Consider the following 7,954-nt stretch of genomic DNA (forward strand, 5'->3'; position numbering starts at 1 on the left):
CACTCAACAGCAGTCCAGTCCTTTTTGTCTTTAGCCCAGGCGAGACTCTTCCGGCGCTGTCTCTTGTTCAAGAGTGGCTTGACACAAGGAATGCGACAGCTGAAACCCATGTTTTGCATACTGTACGTCTGTGCATGGTGGTTCTTGAAGCACTGACTCCAGCTGCAGTCAACTCTTTGTGAATCTCCCCCACATTTTTGAATGGGTCTTGTTTCACAATCATCTCCAGATTGCAGTTATCCCTATTGCTAGTACACTTTTTTTCTACCACATCTGTTCCTTCCCTTCACCTCTCGGACTAACACAGACTCAAAACTGTGGGTTTGAGGATTTAAGCTTGCTTGGTGTGCAGTAAAGTAAAAGTATAGTGACCGGTATCCTTCTGATGCTTTTCTCCAAAGCAACACAGACTCACAACTGTGGGTTTGAGGATTGAGCTTACTTTTGTGTATCAGTTTTACGGTGTTTTACTGTGTTGTACTGTACGTATTTTTAGTTTGTACTATGTTTGTAGTGGTGTGTAGTAAGTAAAGTATGTAAGGGATAATGGACTCTACGGTGGTCTATTCACAGAAGTTAATGCACGGTCGAGGTTGTAAAACGGCCCGACGCGAAGCGGAGTATCCTTCTAATGCTTTTCTCCAAAGCAACACGGACTCACAACTGTGGGTTGAAGATTTGAGCTTTCTTGGTGTGCAGTAAAGTAAAAGTATAGTGACCGTTATCCTAATGCTTTTATCCAAAGCTACACGGACTCACAACTGTGGGTTTGAGGATTGAGCTTGCTTTTGTGTATCATATACCAGTTTTACGGTGTTGTACTGTACATATTTTTAGTTTGTACTATGTTTGTAGTGGTGTGTAGTAAAGTAAAAGTATAGTGACCGGTATCCTTCTAATGCTTTTATCCAAATCAACACGGACTCTAACTGTGGGTTTGCGCATTGATCTTGGGCTAACGGATTGATCTTGGGCTAACGGATTGTCCTGTGCACTGTTCTTAGTCCTGTTCCTGGGCACCAATTGGCCCATTTCCCATAAGCCCCCTTCTCTGCATACCTGTCCTCTCTCCTCCTCAGGAACGCTGTTCTTGCTGTTCCTTTTTTGTACCGATTTAAAAATAACCGCTTGCTATTCTTCACTGATCACGGGGTACAGATAGTCATCATCCAGTGATCTATCTAACCGACGAGCATTGTTTTTACGTACAACTGCTTTCTATTATTCACACATCCCGCAGTACTTGCGTTCGATCCCTGAAGGTTGTGTCTGTTTGACAACCTGATGCAGACGGGAGCGATGCACTGTGCATCCCGATTAGGGGTTAGCGATGTAGCGCTGAACTGCTTAGGCTATCGCTTACCTTGCGTAGAAAGTTAAGCGCCGCTTTTCAACTCTAGCCAACTCGTGGTTGCAGCCTTAGACATGGCTGAGGCAGAGCAGGGAACAGGGGCACATGGCTCATGAAGGTTATCCAGCCCCCATCATCACTCTTCCAAGCAAATATAAATGGTGAGTATTGAGTGTTATTACTTTTAGCATTCTTTATATGAATTTATACTTTATTATGCCCTAGTAGCTCATATGATCAAACTAAAATAAGAAAATCAGACATTAGTGAGGGTACACTAATTTAAATGCAATAGTATAGTAATGTTCTATCCAGTAAAGTCTTTTAAAAAGTACTTACTATTAAGGAGCATGTACCAGTAAGACAATTGTATGCAATGAGAAATATATTAATGTAGCTAGTTATGCAATGATGATGATTACTATAAAAGATAACCATGCAATACCAGTGCAAGAGTAATAATTCCAATGTATGATTATTGTCAATCTGTTTTATATATATGTTAATATATTTTAATATATATTTTTAAAATAGGGCTGTCAAAATAACTGATTAATTTCAATTAATTAATTTGAGAAAAAGTAACTGATTAAAAAAAATAACGCAGATTAATCGATTCTGTATGACCTTTGACCCCGAGCCGTTGTAGTCAGTAACCATTAGACTGTAAAATGGAGAGAAGAAAATGTGCTGCCTAGATCATTGATTGGAACATTTAGTTTTCAAAAACAGCTTAATGGTGTTGATAAAAATAAAGTGTTGATTACAAAAAGTCCTCTGCAATGTATGTGATAAAAAAAAAAAAAAATTCTTCCCGAAGCACTTTTGAATTTATTTCCTCAGCATATTAGGTCATATCATAGATTATGGCCATTATTAAAATAATAATAAAAGAGTTTTTGAACTTTAATGTCACTAATGCTGATTATTCAATGATTCATTTGAATTTAAATATTTAAAATACTTTCACAGCAAAAATCATATATGCAATTAATTTAGATTAATTAATCACAGAGTATGTAATTAATTAGATTAATTTTTTTTATCTATTGACAGCCCTAATTTAAAATAACCACTGTTAAATATGTGAGGACCGTTGTGTATGTTGGTGATGAGTGCTATTTGGTGTGGTGCATGTTAATCTATTGTTGATTGTTTTTCAGGCAGAAGCAATGTTTTGCTAACCAAAACAAAGTCTGCAATGGTAAGAATAGAGTTCTGGAATCGTCATGCAACGCTCGGTTCGGTTCGTTTGGTGCATCTAGGTTGTCCATTTTGGCTCTCTGTATACATAATTGAACACATTTGTTTGTTTGTGTTGTGCATGTTAATTGATTGTTGATTTATGTTCCTATAGTGCTTGCTAAAAGCTGATGTTGCATGTCCAACGAGACAATGCTACATCAAAAGGAAAGTAAGTAATGTATTCAATTAAGTTGGTTCACTAGCTAAGGTCGGTAACATTATGTAACCTGCAGGCAACTGTAGTGGTAATTATGGAGTTTCAGCTTTAGTCCAGTCATTTTAGGAAAAAGGGTTGAACAAATTGCAACACAAGCAAACTTAACTGATTTTGTATCCTCAATATGTCCTGAGTAAGGGAAAAAAGCCCCGAAGAATCCCAATAGGGGAAAGTTTAGAAAAAGACCTAAATATACCCTATTCATGCGCCTATATACAGAATTTTTCTCACGCAAATAGGGGAAAAAAATTAACCTTCACATATCACCATGAAAATTACTGAGTTGATTACTTACATCAAGACAAACAAAAAATGTATTATAAGTTTTTTGAAATTGTTTGTTAACATGGGCAAACAGGGCATAATGTAATTATGTATAGCTAATGTATAGTGACCCAAAACTAATTGCAACATTTGACAAACAAATTGTCCAAGGCATGGAGGAAGATAATACATGTCTTAACTGGTATTATATCTCATCTAGAGGGTATATTGTTATAGAAAATATATAGTTTATGGTGTTTAATTTGTTTTCCCTGGACAGTATACGCCAAAATGTATCCACTTTACACTAGATTCGCCTTTACAGAATAGAGGGCAATGTATTGTGCATGGCATAGAGGAAGATGGGAAATGTCTTAAATGGTGTTATATCTCCTCTAGAGGGTATATGCTTATAGAAAATATATAGTTTATGATGTTTAATTTGTTTTCCCTTAATTGTGCAAAGTAAAGGGGCATCATACAGGCCCCTCTGATTGGATAGACAGTGTATCAGTCAACCCCTGGGCAAGAGGTCAATTACTATAAGACTTGCAAGATGATGGACTGTTACTTTAGTGTGATATACTGTATGTTTCAGTGACCTCTAAATCAGATTACGTAAACACCAAAACCACTTTCCTAGGCTGAATAATGCTTAACTATGTGTTTGTACACATTACACATTGTGGAACACTTACATGCAAAAACACACTTGGCTCCATTTAAAGATTCAACAACCATTTCCATTGATTCAAAGGGCCACAATGTAAAAATAGACACCAATTTTGCAACAAACCAGTCTGAAATAAGCCAAAGAAATTCACTCTTTGAAAATAAAAGAATGTTCCTCAACAATGCAAGATTCTAAAATTCCATGTAAAGTTAGATGGGGTCAGATATTCTTTAGAATGTGTATTCTACAACATTCTAATTACAGTTTTGTCAGTATGAAGAATAATGCATAAAACAACCCTCATTTTAACATATTTCCACCAACTGGATTTTCATGGTCTTTTACTACAGTATGGTGTAAAGATCACCAATTGAAATATAAAAATGTGAAAATAAATTCTGTTGCAATTAGTTTTGGGTCAGACCTTTGCCTGGACTATTAGCTCCGTTGTGGTACAAATTAACTATACGTAATTACATTATGCCCTGTTTACCCATGTTAATAAACAATTTCAAAAAACTTATAATACATTTTTTGTTTGTCTTGATGTAAGTAATCAACTCAGTAATTTTCATGGTGATATGTGAAGGTTAATTTTTTCCCCCTATTCACGTGAGAAAAATACTGAATAGGCGCATGAATAGGGTATATTTGGGTCTTTTTAGAAACTCTCCCCTATCGGGATTCTTCGGGGCTTTTGCTTGTATTGCAATTTGTTCAACCTTGACCCCTATTTTGGCTTAAAATGACTGGTTTTAATGTGTAAAAATGAACTATTCTGGGCTTTACACATTTTTGTATGCATAATTAAGTCAAAACAAACACAAAGCATTAAGGTGCAGTGAAGTATTACGTTTGCTTTACATCAAGCGTCCTTATGGTGGGTATATGTATTTAGACAAGAAAAACAAAACTTCCACATGTAAGTGGGGAGTTGTTTTGTCTGTCTGATGGCCTAATGATTGAGCACTTACTGAGAAATGGGTGTAATCACAGCTACTACAGTCTTTTGACTGAAAACACTTAAACTTGTTTATTATTATTATTATTATTATTATTATTATTATTATCATCATCATCAGGCGCCAGCTCCTCCAGCTGGCTGAGAGTCACAAGTTCTGTTTGTCAGTCCTGGAAAAGTCATAAGTTTTGTGTACTTGCATCATGTGAAATGTCATAAATTCCAGTAACAGTGCTTGACAAAGTCATGGGGAAATTTTGAGTTGTCATTGACTGTGGAGAAGACTTAAACAGGCCCAGCCTTGTTAATGTAATGGTGGAAATGTTTTTTAGCGTGTGTGAATTTTGTTGTCAATGGCTTTGGGTGGAAGGCTTCAAGTGGCCGTGTGTGACATGGCATTGGGTCAATGGCAGTGGTTTGGATTTTAGGTTTCCCCAGATAGGCCAGTGTGATGGTGAAAAGTGTGTTGTGTGTGTTCACAGATGAGTGGAGGAGGTTATGGTGTAGTGAGAGGAACTGTGCGCCACCCTGAGGACAAAGGGGGGACGAAAGAGAAGATGCACAGGCCGTTACCATGGCGCCCCTCAAGGCCTTGTGCAGATGGGGCCAGACACAACAAAGACTGGAAGATTCTCTTTCTTTCTTTCACAGATGAGCGAATGAGGTCATGACTAAACCGGTAGGAACATTACTGCACCTCACCCAAAGGAGGAAGGGCAGACAGTGGCACAAACCCCCATCTTGAATGCACCTCTAAGCCTTGTGAAGATGCCAGACAAAGATTTTCTAGATGGAGTTGAATCGACTCTGCTGACAAGACATGGTCCCTCTGAGAAGCTACACCCCAACAGGCATCCTGTCCTTCCGTTTATACCGCAGTGCTGAGTTGCTCTTTTAAATGTGTTAGGCAGGCACCTCACCCCTACCGTGGTAATTGAGTATAAATTAAACTATGCTCCGTCATTTATGTGTTAGACAGGCAATGGGCACCATGGTAATTGAGTATTCATAAATTAAACTATGCTCAGTCATCCGTTAGTGTAGCCTACTTCTCAGGCCAAAGAATTAGTGAAATTAAGAAAATTTAAATAAGTTTTAAGTATAGTTTATTGTAATGAAATTCAGAAGATTCAAGTACTTGTTTATTGTAGTTTATTTTTGTAATGTCATTACATTTGATTTCTGTGAAGATTGAATCTGTTAAACATTGGTGTGTTTTTCTTGTATGAATCTATTATTCTTGTTTGTTTGTACCATGACTGATATTTGTACTGATATTTTTGCAAGTGTGTTGGCAATGATGTTTGTGTGATGACAATGATATTGTTGTGGTGTGTGTCTTCATTTCTCGCTAAATAGCAGTGACAGTTTTGTTAATACATTGGAAGTGATATTTCTGTGGTGCTATGCATTTAGCAGCATGCTAGTTTGTATTGTGTTCAGGGACTTCACAGTAGCTTGTAGCTGTACACTTAGACACAGAAGGAATATCTACATGCTTAGACAAGTATTCTGGATATGTACACAAATTCTTAGAAGTAGTCTGTTTTTATTTAAAATGCTAATTTCAAGAAGCAATCTTTTTAGACCCAAGTCTTAACTCTTCCTTGGTTTATTACATGTCAGTTTATGGTCTCCTTACACCAAACAGCTTTGCCAAGATTTGGGAAAGATTCTTGAAATATTGTAGTCTTTTGAGCAAAGCTTGAATGGATGGCATTAGTTAAAACTCCAATCTTTGAAGAATCTTTCCCAAACCTTATCAAAGTTGTTTGGTTTAAGGAGGCCATAAGGTGGTTCACTTTTTTTAGTTACATTTCATAGACTAGTGTTACACTAACTGGTAAGACTAAATGTATCTGGTAGCATTTACGATTATACAGTTTGTGTGGCTTATAAGTATATAATAGTCTAAGCTACTTTGAATGGAAAACCATAATTAGAACCAGACAGTCCTGGGTAAAATGGTGCCGATGCGCCATCTGGTGGAGAATGTGAGTGATGCAAATGAAATGTAAGATTTGAAGAGTTTGTTTCCAAGATTCTATATATCCATTTTAAAAAATCATTAATGTTATTTAACTGCGTATTTCAGGGAATATCTATAAAATTGCAGTATTGCTCTTCTGACCAAGTAATGTAATGAGAGAATGGGTTTGTAAATCAAATTACAAACCCAACTAAGCCTATTTTCACTGACTATCTGGAAAACAATGTAAAGTGGTTTAAATTGGTTGAACTGGAAGATATAGTGTTTAGGAAACAAAACTTTGTTGTGCGAGTTTATACAATGGAAATAATTCAGGAGAAAAACCTAACTTGTAGAGTGACGTGTGGGGTTGAAACATGTTTGGATTAGGAATCGCGTGTGAAGTCTACACGAGGAAAACAGTCCGTGTTTGGTGTGTGAAGAGCCAAGGTAAGGTGAAATAAGAGTGCCATCTAGCGGTTGATGTGTGAAAGGCCGAAAAGGGTCGTGCCATCTAGCGGATGATATGAATGGCCGAAAAGGGACGTTCACTGGATGAATCGAGGTAAGGAACGTGGTTGACGGCGATGAACATCGTTGGATTGTATACATAAAGTGGACGACGATGGATATACAAGGTAAAGGGACTCTATATAACTAGCGGGTGACAAAGGCATTTGCGTGTATGGACGTACCACGTGGGTCCTACCCATAATGCAAAGCGCAGTGTGTCTATCTAGTAAAATATCTTGTGACCGAATATTCCAAATAAACAAGACTACATCAACACTGACTGGGGGTACATTCCTAGAGGTAGAGTTTATGATGGTTTAGGGCCACGGATGCGTCGTATTGAGCGTATTTGAGACAGAAAACAACGAGTCGTACTAGAGCGCCGTCACGCACGTGACCATCGCGGTTCCGGGTATAAATACACCACGAACATGTTCTAGGTTCGTGCTCGCTTCGGCAGCACATATACTAAAATTGGAACGATACAGAGAAGATTAGCATGGCCCCTGCGCAAGGATGACACGCAAATTCGTGAAGCGTTCCATATTTTTCGTTATTAATCATAAAAATATTAATATTTTTCTTGAAGTCATTCTTCTCTGTTGTTCTCTGACAAGCCACCAGGGGGCGCATTGAGCACTAGTACAACTCTTCGTTAACAATCATAAAAATGTTAATATTTTTCTGAAAAAATAAAAAAAATATTAATATTTTTCTTGAAAAGTCATTCTTCTCTGTTGTTCTCTGACAAGCCACCAGGG

At 37.4% G+C, this 7,954-nt stretch overlaps 1 non-coding gene across 1 annotated transcript; it reads left to right on the top strand.

The window, feature by feature from the left end:
- Positions 1-7,637: 7,637 nt before the first annotated feature.
- On the top strand, positions 7,638-7,744 carry LOC143101119 (U6 spliceosomal RNA). The gene has a single exon (XR_012982108.1). It is a non-coding gene; the product is annotated as a U6 spliceosomal RNA (small nuclear RNA).
- Positions 7,745-7,954: the final 210 nt, after the last annotated feature.

This window comes from Alosa pseudoharengus, unplaced genomic scaffold, assembly GCF_046254945.1.
Source record: "Alosa pseudoharengus isolate Yale_2024_CS ecotype anadromous, Long Island Sound unplaced genomic scaffold, YU_APseudo_1.1 YU_APseudo_1.1_scf_3, whole genome shotgun sequence".
Taxonomy (NCBI): Eukaryota; Metazoa; Chordata; class Actinopteri; order Clupeiformes; family Clupeidae; genus Alosa; species Alosa pseudoharengus.